At 58.1% G+C, this 20,004-nt stretch overlaps 1 long non-coding RNA gene across 1 annotated transcript; it reads right to left on the bottom strand.

Moving 5' to 3' along the window:
- Positions 1 to 14,869: 14,869 nt before the first annotated feature.
- LOC142076537 (uncharacterized) lies at positions 14,870 to 19,732 on the bottom strand. Its single transcript, XR_012671206.1, has 3 exons — positions 19,432 to 19,732; positions 15,120 to 15,636; positions 14,870 to 15,004 (listed from the first exon to the last, which is right to left on the bottom strand). It is a non-coding gene; the product is annotated as an uncharacterized LOC142076537 (long non-coding RNA).
- Positions 19,733 to 20,004: the final 272 nt, after the last annotated feature.

Genomic DNA, 20,004 nt, shown 5'->3' with positions numbered 1-20,004 from the left:
CCACCCCATTTACTGCCTGCACACAACCCGAGGCGTTCACGCCTCCGCCCAGCCTGACCACAGAAGCGTCTCCAGAGGGATCCTTAAACGATCCCAGCTGCAGCTCTGGGGGAAATGCTGGGAAATGAGGGTTGGTGTGTTAGGATGCTCCCTCTTCTCGCTCTTCCAGGCCCAGAATGGGGACATGCAGTCGGGGGGGTGTTCTGCAGGGGTCTCCCTCTTGGGGGGGTGCACGGAAGGTTCCAGAGGGGTCATCTTAGCATTTTATTAGATGACTTTCTTAGATGAGTTTACTCTAGGATGATTAGGATGATGATGATATGATTCGGCATTGGAGGGCAGGGCGGGACATACTGGTGCACCCGCAGGCCTGGGCCCTCCGGGGACCCCACACACCCGCCCCACGTCCTCCTGGCACCCCCTGAATGCCTGGGGCTGCCCAAGCTCCTGGGCCCCACTGCCAGCCCCAGTCCCCACACGCCTGGGTCCCCTCGCTGAGCCCCGTCTCCCCCCAGCTCTTCTTCACAAGAAACCTCGCCATGGCCATGGCCGGAGCTACTCGCAGCATCCGGCCGCACCGCACCTTCCGGGGGGACGTGGCCCTGCTCTCTGGGGGTAAGGGGGCACGGACGCCTGGGTCCACTGCGGAGGGCTTGGCGACGGGGCTGAGTGAGTCCCCAGCCCCCCGCCACGTGTTCCCTCTGTCCCCACAGGCATCACCTTCCTGCTCTTGTTCGTTCTGTTCGGGATCTTCGTTGTGGGGCTGGGACTCTTGCAGGAAGGGCAGAGAGGAGGCACGAGTCCCAGCCCTGCCATGGGGCACCCAGGCATCCCCCTCCTGTCTTACAGGAAACTTGGAAATAGTTCTACGTTGTTTAGTGCTACAAACTGTTGGCTATTGTCGGTTGTTCTAAAGTGGTCATAAAGAGAAGGATGTTCCTTTCCTTCGGCCTGGCGGTGGCATTCGTCCCGCTCCTGCCCTGCACCACCTTCCTCCTCCTTTCCTCTTGGTCCTGCTCCTGCCCCTCTTTCTGCTGCAGGACCACGTGCTGCCGGCCCTGCTCGTCCTTGGCAGAGGCGCGCTCCCCGTCGCCGGCATCTTCCTCGCCCGCCTGCTGCCGGCCCTGGCTGCCTTGGTGGCACATGGTGGTGGTGACGCGGGGCCGGTGCTGCCGCGGGGCGCCAGCCCTCCTGCTGCGGGCTGGGGCTGGCCGGTAGCCATGGAGCCCGGGCGTGGCCGGGCGACACCGTGGGGCCATTGTGATGTCGCTGGTGACGTTGGCCCTGTAAGACGCCCCTGTCACAAAGGGTCTCGCCCCGGCACCCCTATAAAAGCAGGGCGGGGGGCACAGAACTCCACTCGGCCAGCCCACCATGGCACGGTCGCTGCGCAGCAGCACCCGCAGCAGAAGCGGGCGCCGCCGCCGCCGCACACCGGACCGCTCCCAGAGCCGGCGTCGGCGCCGCTATGCGCGGAGCCCACGCCGGCACCTGGCACACCGGCGCCGGTCTCCCAGGAGCCGGCGTCGGCGAGGGACACGCAGGCGCCGCCGCTGAGCCCACCTCAGCGGTGGCCGTCTGCGGAGCCAGTGTCCCCAAGGGCCCCGGCCACCACCGCCGCTGCACCACCGCGGCCCTGGCTCCAACAATAAAGCTGGAATGATTGCATGACGGGTGTGCGTGTCCCTGCAATCCCTGCGTCTCCCCTGGTGTCGTGTCCCATGGGTGGGCGTCCGCGTGCGCTGGGGGGGTGTGTCCCAGGGCTGCACATGTCCAGGACCAGCACACGTCTCCAGAGCTAGAGATGCCCCAGCCTGCCTGCTCCTCTCCTAGCTCTGACCCCAGTCTCCATGTCCCAGCTCATCTCCAGGTCCCAAACCCATCTCCATGTGCCAGGCCATCTCCACGGCCCCAACCCAGCCCCAGCTCCCCAAACCATCTCCATGGCCTCAACCCAGCTCCACGGCTTCAACGCATCTCCACGTGCCCAGCCCATCCCCATGGCCCAGCCCATCTCCATGGCCCCAACCCAGCTCCAGGTCCCAGCCCATCTCCACATCCCCAGCCCAACTCCGCCTCCCAGCCCATGCTACGGCCCCAGCCCGTCTCCACGGCCCCAACCCATCTCCAGGCTCCAGCCCGTCCTGGCGTGCTGGAGAGGCCCTTGCAGCTGCCGTTGGTCCTGGCAGCCCCGCGGGCACATGAGGTGAGACGAGGCTGTGCTGAACAACAGTGGCACCTCCCTCCCGGGGAATGGGGAAGCTGCCCTTGCCCTAGGCAGCTCTTTCTTCAAGGGATTGCACTTGCCCGAGGCAGAAAGAGGAGGCCCAGAGCGCTCCCCGAGGTGGACCGCTCCTGACGTGGGGGGGCTAATGGCAGCGCACTGACTGACGTCAGCAAGGCAGTCTGCCAGCAAGGCTTTGGAGACGACACGGTGCACCACCAGCAGTTCAGTTTGACCGAGGAGGGAAAGGACTTGCAACACGAAGATGGCAAACGCCCTTCGCCAGCCTTTCTTTTGGTTTTGAAAGAAAGAAAGAAAGAAAGAAAGAAAACAAACCCAGGAAGTTGTTTGGGGCTGCCGTGATGCATTATACATCTCTTTCAAAGCCATTAAACATTCTTCCAAATTTATTCTCTCTTGACTCTAAATTCATTTGTTAAACGTGTTGACAGTGGCCATTTCTTCTCAATTTCTCCCCAGTGTGGTGCTGAGCCCTGCGGTGACAATTCCGGCCGCTGCCCCCAGCTCAGTCCCTCGCTCCTGCCCCGGGGGCAGGATTTGCCTGTCCCCCAGGCCGGGGAGGGGGCATTTACCCCCCTCGGCTGCCCCACACAGAGCTCAGGGAGGGGAAGTGCCCCTGGGCGGGCAGTATCTCCTCTTGGGGGGATCTGCCCTGGCGGGAGGATCGGCCCCTGGGTGGGGGATTTACAGCCGGGGAGGGGATCTCTGGCCCTGGGGGGCATCTCTGCCCCAAGGGGGATCTGCCCCTGGGCAGGAGCTGCCCCTGGGCAGGGGAGCTGCACCTGGGGAGGGGGCATTTGCCCTGGGGGGAAGCTTTGGTCATGGCGGGGGCTATCTGCCCCTGGGCAGAGCTTGACCCCTGCGGGGGTCTCTTCCCACTGGGGGAGTGCCTGACCGGACCCGGTACCGGGAGGGTTAGGCCTGACGAGGCTGGTACCGGGCCAGCACTGGCGGGTCAGGCCTGACTGGGCCAGCACTGGGTACTCTGGGCCTGACTGGGCCAGCACTGGCGGGTCAGGCCTGACTGGGCCAGCACTGGGTACTCTGGGCCTGACTGGGCCAGCACTGGTGGGTCAGGACTGACGGGGCCAGCACTGGGTACTCTGGGCCTGACGGGGCCAGCACTGGGTACTCTGGGCCTGACTGGGCCAGCACTGGCCGGGCACCGGTGGGTCAGGGCCCATGCAGGGAGGACCCCAGGAGAGAGGCGAGGGGAAAGTGGGTTCCCTTCCGCTCTAACCGGCTTTGTACTGGGATGGGACACTGCCAGCCGGCATGTGGGAGGCACGTGCCATAATGCCCACCCCATTTACTGCCTGCACACAACCTGAGGCGTTCACGCCTCCGCCCAGCCTGACCACAGAAGCGTCTCCAGAGGGATCCTTAAACGATCCCAGCTGCAGCTCTGGGGGAAATGCTGGGAAATGAGGGTTGGTGTGTTAGGATGCTCCCTCTTCTCGCTCTTCCAGGCCCAGAATGGGGACATGCAGTCGGGGGGGTGTTCTGCAGGGGTCTCCCTCTTGGGGGGGTGCACGGAAGGTTCCAGAGGGGTCATCTTAGCATTTTATTAGATGACTTTCTTAGATGAGTTTACTCTAGGATGATTAGGATGATGATGATATGATTCGGCATTGGAGGGCAGGGCGGGACATACTGGTGCACCCGCATGGCTGGGCCCTCCGGGGACCCCACACACCCGCCCCTGGCACCCCCTGAATGCCTGGGGCTGCCCAAGCTCCTGGGCCCCACTGCCAGCCCCAGTCCCCACACGCCTGGGTCCCCTCGCTGAGCCCCGTCTCCCCCCAGATCTTCTTCACAAGAAAACCTCGTCATGGCCATGGCCGGAGCTACTCGCAGCGTCCGGCCGCACCGCACCTTCCGGGGGGACGTGGCCCTGCTCTCTGGGGGTAAGGGGGCCCGGACGCCTGGGTCCACTGCGGAGGGCTTGGCGACGGGGCTGAGTGAGTCCCCAGCCCCCCGCCACGTGTCCCCTCTGTCCCCACAGGCATCACCTTCCTGCTCTTGTTCGTTCTGTTCGGGATCTTCGTTGTGGGGCTGGGACTCTTGCAGGAAGGGCAGAGAGGAGGCACGAGTCCCAGCCCTGCCATGGGGCACCCAGGCATCCCCCTCCTGTCTTACAGGAAACTTGGAAATAGTTCTACGTTGTTTAGTGCTACAAACTGTTGGCTATTGTCGGTTGCTCTAAAGTGGTCATAAAGAGAAGGATGTTCCTTTCCTTCGGCCTGGCGGTGGCATTCGTCCCGCTCCTGCCCTGCACCACCTTCCTCCTCCTCTTCCTCTTGGTCCTGCTCCTGCCCCTCTTTCTGCTGCAGGACCACGTGCTGCCGGCCCTGCTCGTCCTTGGCAGAGGCGCGCTCCCCGTCGCCGGCATCTTCCTCGCCCGCCTGCTGCCGGCCCTGGCTGCCTTGGTGGCACATGGTGGTGGTGACGCGGGGCCGGTGCTGCCGCGGGGCGCCAGCCCTCCTGCTGCGGGCTGGGGCTGGCCGGTAGCCATGGAGCCCGGGCGTGGCCGGGCGACACCGTGGGGCCATTGTGATGTCGCTGGTGACGTTGGCCCTGTAAGGCGCCCCTGTCACAAAGGGTCTCGCCCCGGCACCCCTATAAAAGCAGGGCGGGGGGCACAGAACTCCACTCGGCCAGCCCACCATGGCACGGTCGCTGCGCAGCAGCACCCGCAGCAGAAGCGGGCGCCGCCGCCGCCGCACACCGGACCGCTCCCAGAGCCGGCGTCGGCGCCGCTATGCGCGGAGCCCACGCCGGCACCTGGCACACCGGCGCCGGTCTCCCAGGAGCCGGCGTCGGCGAGGGACACGCAGGCGCCGCCGCTGAGCCCACCTCAGCGGTGGCCGTCTGCGGAGCCAGTGTCCCCAAGGGCCCCGGCCACCACCGCCGCTGCACCACCGCGGCCCTGGCTCCAACAATAAAGCTGGAATGATTGCATGACGGGTGTGCGTGTCCCTGCAATCCCTGCGTCTCCCCTGGTGTCGTGTCCCATGGGTGGGCGTCCGCGTGCGCTGGGGGGGTGTGTCCCAGGGCTGCACATGTCCAGGACCAGCACACGTCTCCAGAGCTAGAGATGCCCCAGCTTGCCTGCTCCTCTCCTAGCTCTGACCCCAGTCTCCATGTCCCAGCTCATCTCCAGGTCCCAAACCCATCTCCATGTGCCAGGCCATCTCCACGGCCCCAACCCAGCCCCAGCTCCCCAAACCATCTCCATGGCCTCAACCCAGCTCCACGGCTTCAACGCATCTCCACGTGCCCAGCCCATCCCCATGGCCCAGCCCATCTCCATGGCCCCAACCCAGCTCCATTTCACAGCCCATCTCCACGGCCCCAGCCCACCTCTCTTTCCCCAACCCAGCTGAACATGCCTAACCCAGCTCCAGGTCCCAACCCAGCTCCAGGTCCCAGCCCATCTCCACATCCCCAGCCCAACTCCGCCTCCCAGCCCATGCTACGGCCCCAGCCCGTCTCCACGACCCCAACCCATCTCCAGGCTCCAGCCCATCCTGGCGTGCTGGAGAGGCCCTTGCAGCTGCCGTTGGTCCTGGCAGCCCCGCGGGCACATGAGGTGAGACGAGGCTGTGCTGAACAACAGTGGCACCTCCCTCCCGGGGAATGGGGAAGCTGCCCTTGCCCTAGGCAGCTCTTTCTTCCAGGGATTGCACTTGCCCGAGGCAGAAAGAGGAGGCCCAGAGCGCTCCCCGAGGTGGACCGCTCCTGACGTGGGGGGGCTAATGGCAGCGCACTGACTGACGTCAGCAAGGCAGTCTGCCAGCAAGGCTTTGGAGACGACACGGTGCACCACCAGCAGTTCAGTTTGACCGAGGAGGGAAAGGACTTGCAACACGAAGATGGCAAACGCCCTCCGCCAGCCTTTCTTTTGGTTTTGAAAGAAAGAAAGAAAGAAAGAAAGAAAGAAAGAAAACAAAGCCAGGAAGTTGTTTGGGGCTGCCGTGATGCATTATACATCTCTTTCAAAGCCATTAAACATTCTTCCAAATTTATTCTCTCTTGACTCTAAATTCATTTGTTAAACGTGTTGACAGTGGCCATTTCTTCTCAATTTCTCCCCAGTGTGGTGCTGAGCCCTGCGGTGACAATTCCGGCCGCTGCCCCCAGCTCAGTCCCTCGCTCCTGCCCCGGGGGCAGGATTTGCCTGTCCCCCAGGCCGGGGAGGGGGCATTTACCCCCCTCGGCTGCCCCACACAGAGCTCAGGGAGGGGAAGTGCCCCTGGGCGGGCAGTATCTCCTCTTGGGGGGATCTGCCCTGGCGGGAGGATCGGCCCCTGGGTGGGGGATTTACAGCCGGGGAGGGGATCTCTGGCCCTGGGGGGCATCTCTGCCCCAAGGGGGATCTGCCCCTGGGCAGGAGCTGCCCCTGGGCAGGGGAGCTGCACCTGGGGAGGGGGCATTTGCCCTGGGGGGAAGCTTTGGTCATGGCGGGGGCTATCTGCCCCTGGGCAGAGCTTGACCCCTGCGGGGGTCTCTTCCCACTGGGGGAGTGCCTGACCGGACCCGGTACCGGGAGGGTTAGGCCTGACGAGGCTGGTACCGGGCCAGCACTGGCGGGTCAGGCCTGACGGGGCCAGCACTGGGTACTCTGGGCCTGACTGGGCCAGCACTGGCGGGTCAGGCCTGACTGGGCCAGCACTGGGTACTCTGGGCCTGACTGGGCCAGCACTGGCGGGTCAGGCCTGACTGGGCCAGCACTGGGTACTCTGGGCCTGACTGGGCCAGCACTGGCGGGTCTGGCCTGACTGGGCCAGCACTGGGTACTCTGGGCCTGACTGGGCCAGCACTGGCGGGTCAGGCCTGACTGGGCCAGCACTGGGTACTCTGGGCCTGACTGGGCCAGCACTGGCGGGTCAGGCCTGACTGGGCCAGCACTGGGTACTCTGGGCCTGACTGGGCCAGCACTGGCGGGTCAGGCCTGACCGGGCCAGCACTGGGTACTCTGGGCCTGACTGGGCCAGCACTGGCGGGTCAGGACTGACGGGGCCAGCACTGCGGGGTCTCCGCCTGACTGGGCCAGCACTGGCCGGGCACCGGTGGGTCAGGGCCCATGCAGGGAGGACCCCAGGAGAGAGGCGAGGGGAAAGTGGGTTCCCTTCCGCTCTAACCGGCTTTGTACTGGGATGGGACACTGCCAGCCGGTATGTGGGAGGCACGTGCCATAATGCCCACCCCATTTACTGCCTGCACACAACCCGAGGCGTTCACGCCTCCGCCCAGCCTGACCACAGAAGCGTCTCCAGAGGGATCCTTAAACGATCCCAGCTGCAGCTCTGGGGGAAATGCTGGGAAATGAGGGTTGGTGTGTTAGGATGCTCCCTCTTCTCGCTCTTCCAGGCCCAGAATGGGGACATGCAGTCGGGGGGGGGTCTGCAGGGGTCTCCCTCTTGGGGGGGTGCACGGAAGGTTCCAGAGGGGTCATCTTAGCATTTTATTAGATGACTTTCTTAGATGAGTTTACTCTAGGATGATTAGGATGATGATGATATGATTCGGCATTGGAGGGCAGGGCGGGACATACTGGTGCACCCGCATGGCTGGGCCCTCCGGGGACCCCACACACCCGCCCCACGTCCTCCTGGCACCCCCTGAATGCCTGGGGCTGCCCAAGCTCCTGGGCCCCACTGCCAGCCCCAGTCCCCACACGCCTGGGTCCCCTCGCTGAGCCCCGTCTCCCCCCAGCTCTTCTTCACAAGAAAACCTCGTCATGGCCATGGCCGGAGCTACTCGCAGCGTCCGGCCGCACCGCACCTTCCGGGGGGACGTGGCCCTGCTCTCTGGGGGTAAGGGGGCACGGACGCCTGGGTCCACTGCGGAGGGCTTGGCGACGGGGCTGAGTGAGTCCCCAGCCCCCCGCCACGTGTCCCCTCTGTCCCCACAGGCATCACCTTCCTGCTCTTGTTCGTTCTGTTCGGGATCTTCGTTGTGGGGCTGGGACTCTTGCAGGAAGGGCAGAGAGGAGGCACGAGTCCCAGCCCTGCCATGGGGCACCCAGGCATCCCCCTCCTGTCTTACAGGAAACTTGGAAATAGTTCTACGTTGTTTAGTGCTACAAACTGTTGGCTATTGTCGGTTGTTCTAAAGTGGTCATAGAGAGAAGGATGTTCCTTTCCTTCGGCCTGGCGGTGGCATTCGTCCCGCTCCTGCCCTGCACCACCTTCCTCCTCCTCTTCCTCTTGGTCCTGCTCCTGCCCCTCTTTCTGCTGCAGGACCACGTGCTGCCGGCCCTGCTCGTCCTTGGCAGAGGCGCGCTCCCCGTCGCCGGCATCTTCCTCGCCCGCCTGCTGCCGGCCCTGGCTGCCTTGGTGGCACATGGTGGTGGTGACGCGGGGCCGGTGCTGCCGTGGGGCGCCAGCCCTCCTGCTGCGGGCTGGGGCTGGCCGGTAGCCATGGAGCCCGGGCGTGGCCGGGCGACACCGTGGGGTCATTGTGATGTCGCTGGTGACGTTGGCCCTGTAAGGCGCCCCTGTCACAAAGGGTCTCGCCACGGCACCCCTATAAAAGCAGGGCGGGGGGCACAGAACTCCACTCGGCCAGCCCACCATGGCACGGTCGCTGCGCAGCAGCACCCGCAGCAGAAGCGGGCGCCGCCGCCGCCGCACACCGGACCGCTCCCAGAGCCGGCGTCGGCGCCGCTATGCGCGGAGCCCACGCCGGCACCTGGCACACCGGCGCCGGTCTCCCAGGAGCCGGCGTCGGCGAGGGACACGCAGGCGCTGCCGCTGAGCCCACCTCAGCGGTGGCCGTCTGCGGAGCCAGTGTCCCCAAGGGCCCCGGCCACCACCGCCGCTGCACCACCGCGGCCCTGGCTCCAAAAATAAAGCTGGAATGATTGCATGACGGGTGTGCGTGTCCCTGCAATCCCTGCGTCTCCCCTGGTGTCGTGTCCCATGGGTGGGCGTCCGCGTGCGCTGGGGGGGTGTGTCCCAGGGCTGCACATGTCCAGGACCAGCACACGTCTCCAGAGCTAGAGATGCCCCAGCCTGCCTGCTCCTCTCCTAGCTCTGACCCCAGTCTCCATGTCCCAGCTCATCTCCAGGTCCCAAACCCATCTCCATGTGCCAGGCCATCTCCACGGCCCCAACCCAGCCCCAGCTCCCCAAACCATCTCCATGGCCTCAACCCAGCTCCACGGCTTCAACGCATCTCCACGTGCCCAGCCCATCGCCATGGTCCAGCCCATCTCCATGGCCCCAACCCAGCTCCATTTCACAGCCCATCTCCACGGCCCCAGCCCACCTCTCTTTCCCCAACCCAGCTGAACATGCCTAACCCAGCTCCAGGTCCCAACCCAGCTCCAGGTCCCAGCCCATCTCCACATCCCCAGCCCAACTCCGCCTCCCAGCCCATGCTACGGCCCCAGCCCGTCTCCACGACCCCAACCCATCTCCAGGCTCCAGCCCGTCCTGGCGTGCTGGAGAGGCCCTTGCAGCTGCCGTTGGTCCTGGCAGCCCCGCGGGCACATGAGGTGAGACGAGGCTGTGCTGAACAACAGTGGCACCTCCCTCCCGGGGAATGGGGAAGCTGCCCTTGCCCTAGGCAGCTCTTTCTTCAAGGGATTGCACTTGCCCGAGGCAGAAAGAGGAGGCCCAGAGCGGTCCCCGAGGTGGACCGCTCCTGACGTGGGGGGGCTAATGGCAGCGCACTGACTGACGTCAGCAAGGCAGTCTGCCAGCAAGGCTTTGGAGACGACACGGTGCACCACCAGCAGTTCAGTTTGACCGAGGAGGGAAAGGACTTGCAACACGAAGATGGCAAACGCCCTTCGCCAGCCTTTCTTTTGGTTTTGAAAGAAAGAAAGAAAGAAAGAAAGAAAGAAAGAAAACAAAGCCAGGAAGTTGTTTGGGGCTGCCGTGATGCATTATACATCTCTTTCGAAGCCATTAAACATTCTTCCAAATTTATTCTCTCTTGACTCTAAATTCATTTGTTAAACGTGTTGACAGTGGCCATTTCTTCTCAATTTCTCCCCAGTGTGGTGCTGAGCCCTGCGGTGACAATTCCGGCCGCTGCCCCCAGCTCAGTCCCTCGCTCCTGCCCCGGGGGCAGGATTTGCCTGTCCCCCAGGCCGGGGAGGGGGCATTTACCCCCCTCGGCTGCCCCACACAGAGCTCAGGGAGGGGAAGTGCCCCTGGGCGGGCAGTATCTCCTCTTGGGGGGATCTGCCCTGGCGGGAGGATCGGCCCCTGGGTGGGGGATTTACAGCCGGGGAGGGGATCTCTGGCCCTGGGGGGCATCTCTGCCCCAAGGGGGATCTGCCCCTGGGCAGGAGCTGCCCCTGGGCAGGGGAGCTGCACCTGGGGAGGGGGCATTTGCCCTGGGGGGAAGCTTTGGTCATGGCGGGGGCTATCTGCCCCTGGGCAGAGCTTGACCCCTGCGGGGGTCTCTTCCCACTGGGGGAGTGCCTGACCGGACCCGGTACCGGGAGGGTTAGGCCTGACGAGGCTGGTACCGGGCCAGCACTGGCGGGTCAGGCCTGACTGGGCCAGCACTGGGTACTCTGGGCCTGACTGGGCCAGCACTGGCGGGTCAGGCCTGACTGGGCCAGCACTGGGTACTCTGGACCTGACTGGGCCAGCACTGTGGGGTCTCCGCTTGACTGGGCCAGCACTGGCGGGTCAGGCCTGACTGGGCCAGCACTGGGTACTCTGGGCCTGACTGGGCCAGCACTGGCGGGTCAGGACTGACGGGGCCAGGACTGGGTACTCTGGTCCTGACTGGGCCAGCACTGGCGGGTCAGGCCTGACGGGGCCAGCACTGGGTACTCTGGGCCTGACTGGGCCAGCACTGGCGGGTCAGGCCTGACTGGGCCAGCACTGGGTACTCTGGGCCTGACTGGGCCAGCACTGGCGGGTCAGGCCTGACTGGGCCAGCACTGGGTACTCTGGGCCTGACTGGGCCAGCACTGGCGGGTCAGGCCTGACGGGGCCAGCACTGGGTACTCTGGGCCTGACTGGGCCAGCACTGGCGGGTCAGGACTGACGGGGCCAGCACTGGGTACTCTGGGCCTGACTGGGCCAGCACTGGCGGGTCAGGCCTGACGGGGCCAGCACTGGGTACTCTGGGCCTGACTGGGCCAGCACTGGCGGGTCAGGACTGACGGGGCCAGCACTGTGGGGTCTCCGCCTGACTGGGCCAGCACTGGCCGGGCACCGGTGGGTCAGGGCCCATGCAGGGAGGACCCCAGGAGATAGGCGAGGGGAAAGTGGGTTCCCTTCTGCTCTAACCGGCTTTGTACTGGGATGGGACACTGCCAGCCGGCATGTGGGAGGCACGTGCCATAATGCCCACCCCATTTACTGCCTGCACACAACCCGAGGCGTTCACGCCTCCGCCCAGCCTGACCACAGAAGCGTCTCCAGAGGGATCCTTAAACGATCCCAGCTGCAGCTCTGGGGGAAATGCTGGGAAATGAGGGTTGGTGTGTTAGGATGCTCCCTCTTCTCGCTCTTCCAGGCCCAGAATGGGGACATGCAGTCGGGGGGGGGTCTGCAGGGGTCTCCCTCTTGGGGGGGTGCACGGAAGGTTCCAGAGGGGTCATCTTAGCATTTTATTAGATGACTTTCTTAGATGAGTTTACTCTAGGATGATTAGGATGATGATGATATGATTCGGCATTGGAGGGCAGGGCGGGACATACTGGTGCACCCGCAGGCCTGGGCCCTCCGGGGACCCCACACACCCGCCCCACGTTCTCCTGGCACCCCCTGAATGCCTGGGGCTGCCCCGGAGCTACTCGCAGCGTCCAGCCGCACCGCACGTTCCGGGGGGACGTGGCCCTGCTCTCTGGGGGTAAGGGGGCACGGACGCCTGGGTCCACTGCGGAGGGCTTGGCGACGGGGCTGAGTGAGTCCCCAGCCCCCCGCCACGTGTCCCCTCTGTCCCCACAGGCATCACCTTCCTGCTCTTGTTCGTTCTGTTCGGGATCTTCGTTGTGGGGCTGGGACTCTTGCAGGAAGGGCAGAGAGGAGGCACGAGTCCCAGCCCTGCCATGGGGCACCCAGGCATCCCCCTCCTGTCTTACAGGAAACTTGGAAATAGTTCTACGTTGTTTAGTGCTACAAACTGTTGGCTATTGTCGGTTGTTCTAAAGTGGTCATAGAGAGAAGGATGTTCCTGTGATAAATGATTAAGTCCCAAACAGATTCCAATTCAAGTTTACAATTTATTAAACAAATAGAGGCAAGCAAACAGCACTGGCTGCGCCAGGAGTCTCTGCTCTACCAAGACGCACACCGTACAGTTCCCGCCTTCGGTTTATATCTCCCCTGCTAATACATATTCATAACTATTCCACGAATGGTGTATCTTCTTTGGCGCATGCCCTCTTGCTTATCACTATGCAGTTAGCTGGTTGTTAGGTGGCTTTTGCAAGAGGCAAGAACAAAAGTTGAAACTTAGTTTCAAAGATTGGGCTCCTCCACCCAACCAACCAGGACGCAGAGCCCCCGCAGACACACCCACCAAGGCACCATCAGGACAGTCCGTCTGGAACAGACCCGAGGACTTGAACTACCTTCTTTTTAAGGCAACCAGTAGCCTGCGGCTGTACAAGAACAATCAGAACGGTTAAAGATTACATGTACAGAGAGGGTCACACTTCACCATGCGGCCCTAGCATTGTTCCATATTGACACGAATAAAGTGAGCACATTTCACAATCCCTCATCTTCTTTTTTTATGGTATTGATTCGTGGTGTTGTTTCCAATCGAGTCAATACTTGCCGAATTGGTATCAATTTCGGATCTTCTTTTGTTTTTATTATTATACTTCAGATATCTGCATTGCTTGTATAACCGAAACAAGGTATTAAACATGGAATTTTTAACAATCCTCCACATATCCCCAATACAACTATTCCAAACTGGGACATGTGCAATTTTCTTCATTTCTTTTACAAGCTCATTTGCAGCTTTTCCCTCATCATCAATTTCTAAAGAACAGCTACACCACCTGGACGCTCACAAGTCTATGGGGCCGGATGGGATCCACCCGAGGGTACTGAGGGAGCTGGCGGAGGAGCTTGCCGAGCCGCTCTCCATCATTTACCAGCAGTCCTGGTTAACTGGGGAGGTCCCGGATGACTGGAGGCTCGCCAGTGTGACGCCCATCTATAAGAAGGGCCGGAAGGAGGATCCAGGGAACTACAGGCCGGTCAGCCTGACCTCGGTGCCGGGGAAGATCATGGAGCGGTTGGTTTTCAGGGCGCTCACGAGCCACGTCCGGGACAACCAGGGGATCAGGCCCAGCCAGCACGGGTTCATGGAAGGCAGGTCCTGCTTGACCAACCTGATCTCCTTCTATGACCAGGTGACCCGCCTTGTGGATGAGGGAAAGGCTGTGGATGTGGTCTACCTGGACTTCAGTAAAGCCTTTGACGCTGTCTCCCACAGCATTCTCCTAGAGAAGCTGGCGGCTCACGGCCTAGACAGCTACACTCTTCGCTGGGTAAAAAACTGGCTGGACAGCCAAGCCCAGAGAGTTGTGGTCAACGGAGTTAAATCCAGTTGGCGGCCGGTCACGAGCGGTGTTCCCCAGGGCTCAGTACTGGGGCCGGTCTTGTTCAATATCTTTATCAACGATCTGGACGAGGGGATCGAGTGCTCCCTCAGTAAGTTTGCAGATGACACCAGGCTGGATGGGAGTGTTGATCTGCTGGAGGGTAGGAAGGCTCTGCAGAGGGACCTGGACAGGCTGGATCGATGGGCCGAGGCCAACTGTATGAGGTTCAACAAGGCCAAGTGCTGGGTCCTGCACTTGGGCCACAACAACCCCAGGCAACGCTGCAGGCTTGGGGAAGAGTGGCTGGAAAGCTGCCCGGAGGAAAAGGACCTGGGGGTGCTGGTTGACAGCCGGCTGAACATGAGCCGGCAGTGTGCCCAGGTGGCCAAGAAGGCCAACGGCATCCTGGCCTGTATCAGGAATAGTGTGGCCAGCAGGAGCAGGGGGGTGATCGTGCCCCTGTACTCGGCACTGGTGAGGCCGCACCTCGAATCCTGTGTTCAGTTCTGGGCCCCTCAGGACAAGAAGGACATGGAGGTGCTGGAGCGTGTCCAGAGGAGGGCAACGAAGCTGGTGAAGGGTCTGGAGCACAAGTCTGATGAGGAGCGGCTGAGGGAACTGGGGTGGTTTAGTCTGGAGAAGAGGAGGCTGAGGGGAGACCTCATCGCGCTCTACAACTCCCTGAAAGGAGGTTGTAGCGAGGTGGCTGTTGGTCTCTTCTCCCAAGTAACTAGCGATAGGACGAGAGGAAATGGCCTCAAGTTGCGCCAGGGGAGGTTTAGATTGGACATTAGGAAAAATTTCTTTACTGAAAGAGTGGTCAGGCCTTGGAACAGGCTGCCCAGGGAAGCGGTAGAGTCCCCATCCCTGGAAGTATTTAAAAGACGTGTAGATGAGGCCCTTAGGGACATGGTGTAGTGGGCATGGTGTGTTGGATTGACGGTTGGACACGATGATCTCAGAGGTCTTTTCCAACCTTACTGATTCTATGATTCTATGATTCTAAGATTAAATTTTCCACAAACACCCCCTTCTTGTGCTAGCAAATAACCCAAAGCTAAGCAATTCTGATACAAAGCAGTTTTTACAATTAATCCAAGTGCATACAAATAGATTTTTAGCAACTGTGGGAATTTCATATTTCACTCCTGTTTCTATTTCATGATAAATTGAGTTCACCGATTCCTTTGCCTTTTCTTTTATTTCAATATTAATGCGGGCTGTACAATTAGAAAAGGCTGGCTGTGTTTCCATTTTTGCTTCCTTTACACTTCTGAGGTAAACCCCAACTGGATTCTGTACTCCAGCAGACACAACCCCACCCGTTTTTTTCACAAAAATCGTAGCAATACGGTGTCTCCTTAGTTCTGGGACATCAGTTGTTTGCCGTAGTCAGGGTCAAGGAACTCACCCCAAGTAGGACTAGAAGAGGTCCGGTAAGGGTCATAGTGATGGCAGTCACAGCCCAAAGGGGTTGCAGCCCTTGGCAGACTTTTTCAAGCCACTGCACTAGTTTCCTATCGGGTCTTGCCCTCTTCTTTAATCTTAAGGGGTGGCCTCTTCCAATTTGTATGCTATGTCCCAAAAATGTGGTGTATTCTGTGGATAGCCTATTGTTATCCCTAGGGGATAATGCTTAACTGCTCCCTGTTATTTCACCAATTTTTACAGGAGTAGTCACAATAAAATTCCCACAGCAACTTAGCTTATACTCTTTGATTAAGGCCTCTTCAAGTTTGTCTGACGGTTAGCTTAGTTTCTCCGGGTGCAGATGTGACTCTCCACTCCTTCACTGGACTCTTTACTCGCGACACGTGTGTCCATCCTTTTTCGGCAGTTCTCACAGCTGTTTCTGTAGATAATAAAACACGAAAAGGTCCTTCCCAGAGGGGAGATAAGTTTCCTTCTTTCCATGTTTTTATTAGAACTTTATCTCCTGGTTCCAACTGATGAATTGCAAATCCTAAAGGTGGTGTTTGGGCCACCATCCCAATCTCTCTTAATTCTTTTAATCTTTTTCCAATGGTAATTATATATTTTTGGATACTATGATTCTCAATTACATTGTTCCCCAAAGGCATTCCTTGAAAATAAGGCATGCCATATAACATTTCATATGGCGATAATCCAGTCTCACTACGTGGTTTAGTTCTTATGTTTAAAAGTGCCAATGGTAAGCATTTGGTCCAGGGCATTTGTGTCTCAATCATCAATTTAGCTAATTGTTGTTTTATCGTTTGATTCATTCTTTCTGCCTTCCCCGAGCTTTGTGGGTGCCACGGAGTGTGGTATTCCCACTGAATACCTAATGATTGACATAATAGTTTTATTATTTTAGAAGTGAAATGTGTGCCCTGGTCAGAATCAATGTACTGGATTATCCCATATCTAGGTATCAAATGTTCCAATAAAATTTTTACCACCATCTGTGCCGTAGCTCGTGCTACAGGGTAAGCTTCTACCCATTGTGTTAAATGATCATCTATTACCAATATATATTTTATCCTCCCTACCTTAGGCAATTCAGTAAAATCGACTTGTACTTTCTCGAAAGGTCTGTACGCTGTTTTTCTCCCTCCCGTGGCCACTTGTCGAAACACTTTTTTATTTACCTTTTGACAAGGTAAGCAACCTTGTGTAATTTGCTTTGCTATTTCAAAAAGACAGCCAAATTGTTTAAGGAAATGATCACTTAATGCCTTTGTACCCCAATGTGTTTGCGCATGCAAACGTTCCAATATTTGCCTGGCGTAGGCTTTTGGCAACATTTCTCGCCCATCGGGCAGTGTCCATTTTCCTTGTTCTAATTTAGCTCCTATTTTCTCCAATTTTGTTTGTTCTTCAGGGGTAAACGTCTTCTCTCTTTCCTCTCACCCTTCTTCGCTGGTGTCCTCCTTTGTTTGTACTGCATTAATTTTAGCAACTTCAGTCCTCAGGGCTGCTTCCTGGGCCTCTTTATCTGCTAAGTTATTTCCTCTGGTTCGGTAATCTAATGCCTTTTGGTGTCCCCTCACATGTACTACTGCTATCTCCTTTGGTTCTCTTAATGCCTTTAAAATTTTTACTATTAATTCTTGATGTATTAGATTCCTCCCTTGAGTATTAATCAAACCTCTTTCTTGCCAAATTTTTCCAAAAGTGTGGACCACCCCATAGGCGTATTTAGAATCCGTAAATATAGTCCCGCTTTTTCCTTTTAATAATTCCAGGGCCCTACATACGCCATACAGCTCACAAGCCTGAGCTGACCATGATGGACTCAGAGGTCCTGATTCCACAAGTTCTAAGTCCCTATTGATTATTGCATATCCCGATTTTCTCTTCCCTTCCACCACTCGGGAGGAGCCGTCTATAAACAGCGCTTCTCCATTTTCCAACTCAGATTCTCTTAAATCTGGCCTCACCTTAGTCTGGGTCTCAATTACCTCTAAACAGTTATGTTGTAATTCCTCCGATGGTTCTCCAAACAAAAATTGTGCTGGACTCTGAGCAGAAGTCACCCTCAGTTCTAAGTCAGGGGAGTCTATTAGTATTGCTTCGTACTTTAGGATCCGGCTGTCTGTTAACCATTTTTCTGATTTCTGTTGTAAAACATTTCTGACATTGTGTGGGGTATACACCTTTAAAGGAGCACTAAAGGTAATTTTCCTAACTTCCTCTATTAATAATGCTGTAGCAACCAAAGCTTGGAGACAAGCAGGCCATCCTCTGCTTACTGGATCAAGTAACTTAGAACAATACCCCACGGGTTTTTTGATTCCTGCCCAGTCTTGAGTAAGAACTCCCTATGCTGTCTGGCTTGATGTATTCACAAAGAGAGAGAAAGGTTTTTCCAGATCTGGGAGGCTCAATACAGGTGCTTGGATTAATGCCGTTTTTACTTCCTCGAATCTCTGATCCTCTTCAGTAAACCACTTGAGTTGGTTATTAGTTAATTTTTCATATAGGAATTTTACCTTTTCACTATAGTTTTCAAGGCATGGTCTACAATATCCTAATAATCCCAATATTTGCCTGATTTCCTTTTTAGTTTGTGGGGGTCTTAAGGATAGAATCCCAGATACCCTGTCAGGATCTAACTTCTTCCTTCCCTTACTCAGCCAATGTCCTAAGTATTTTACTTCCTGTTCTACAAACTGTAGTTTTGATCGGGACACCTTTAATCCCTTTTCCCCTAGAAAATTTAACAATTTAATGGTGGCTTTTTGGGTCCCCTCTTCAGTTTCTCCTGCTACTAGTAAATCGTCCACATATTGCAATAATTTTACCTCCTTGGGTATTGTGAAATCCTGTGAGATTTTCTCTAAAGTTTGTCCAAATAGATTTGGTGACGCCGTAAACCCCTGTGGTAACACCGTCCATCTTAATTGCTGTTTTCGTCCCGTGCCGGGGTCCTCCCACTCAAAGGCAATAAAGTATCAGGATTTGCCACCACAGGGAATTTAGTGATTGTTCGCTGATTTTCAGCTCTTAAATCCTGCACCATCCTGTATGACCCGTCCGGTTTCTTTACGGGGAGAATGGGCGTGTTATGAGGTGACATACGTGGTTAGCGCCCTGCCGGACGACGCCCCGCTGTGCGCCCCCGCCGCTCCCCGGCACGGCAGCCCGCCTCGCCGCACTTCGCTACCGGCGCGGCCGCAAACCCGCGCGGAGGCGAGAGGACGCGGGGCTGGCCCGCGGCTGCGGCTGGGGACCCGCTCCGCTCCCCTTCTACCGAAGCGCCCGAGTTTCGGCAGGAGCCGCCGCCGCCCCGCGGCAGGTGCAGCCGGCGGAGGCAGCGCCCCGCTCCCGCCAGCGGCGCGGCCCCAGCCCGCCCGCTGGCAGCGCCTGTGGGCGCGGGTCCCGGCGCCGCTCGCTCGCTCGCTCAGGGACCTCTCACGCCTCCCTCGGCCCCGCTCCCGCCCGGCCGCCCCGCGGGAGCCGCCGTCAGACCGGACAAACGGGTTCCCCCAGTTCGCCGGCCGGCCCCGCCGCGCAGGAGGAGGGGAGGGGCCGCGCCGGCCCCGGACTTGTCCCTGATCAGCTCCCCGTTCCGGCACGGCCGTTCCCCCCACCCGCCGGCGATGGAAAATTCTGATCCATAATCCTGCATAATCACTTTCCTCCTGACTAAAAGGTTCCTTTGAATTAACATCTATATTTAAGGCCTGGCAAATCCAGTCTTCAAAAGATCCAAAAACAGGCCAAAAGACATGTGGTCTTAAAGGCTTCTTCGGCCATTCAACCATGCGATATTGAACCAATTTTAATTTACTTTTTCCTTTTCTGGGGCCCCTTTCATTCCAATTTCTAATCTTTATTCCTAATGGACTTTCTGGTGGTATGTCTGGTAATTTGCTCCCTTTCTTCTGGTCCTGGGCCTTCGATTTTGTCTGACTCATCTAGGAATTTTACTGTGGCAATTCCTACAGCCCTTGGTTACCAGTAAGAGTGTCTTGCAGGGGGTTTAGGACCTATCACCCACCCACGAATCCTATAGGAATCGCTTCGGTCCTTCACCGGCCAAGTCCCTCGCGGGAGATTGGAACCGCAGTTAGAAGACCTCCACAATCGCTTCGGAACTAGGTTCCGTCTCAGTCACACTCTTACACACACAGGCAACCGAATCCCACCCAACCGAACGGTATACGCCTTAAATACTCACGACTCCGTCGTCTTCGTTCAGATCTTTGCGCGCAGAATTACGGGCACAATAAACTACTGCAGCCGGCAAGGGAGCTCATAAAAATCAAATTTATTGGCCAATAAATAAAAATCAAATTCTTTGCTTGCACCTATTCAGGTTCAGGATGGTGTCAGTCCTGACCCGACCCGATCAGGCGCCACCAAATGGTGGGGCGCCCCTCCTAGATCAAGTCAGAATTCAGGAACTAAGACCATCCCGGACGAGCCCCCAGTTGTGATAAATGATTTAGTCCCAAACAGGATTCCAATTTAAGTTTACAATTTATTAAACGAATAGAGGTAAGCAAACAGCGCTGGGTGCGTCGGGAGTCTCTGCTCTGCCACGATGCACACCGTACAGTTCCCGCCTTCGGTTTATATCCCACCTGCTAATACATATTCATAACTATTCCACGAATAGCGTATCTTCTTCGGCGCATGCCCTCTTGCCTATCACTACGCAGTTAGCAACAAAACCGGTTTAAGCTGGTATTCCAGAATGTTTGTTAGGTGGCTTTTGCAAGAGGCAAGAATAAAAGTTGAAACTTAATTT

The sequence above is a fragment of the Calonectris borealis genome, unplaced genomic scaffold (genome assembly GCF_964195595.1).
Source record: "Calonectris borealis unplaced genomic scaffold, bCalBor7.hap1.2 HAP1_SCAFFOLD_59, whole genome shotgun sequence".
Taxonomy (NCBI): Eukaryota; Metazoa; Chordata; class Aves; order Procellariiformes; family Procellariidae; genus Calonectris; species Calonectris borealis.
The sequence above is the reverse complement of the archived record's forward strand: the minus strand, read 5'-3'. Positions and strand labels throughout refer to the sequence as shown.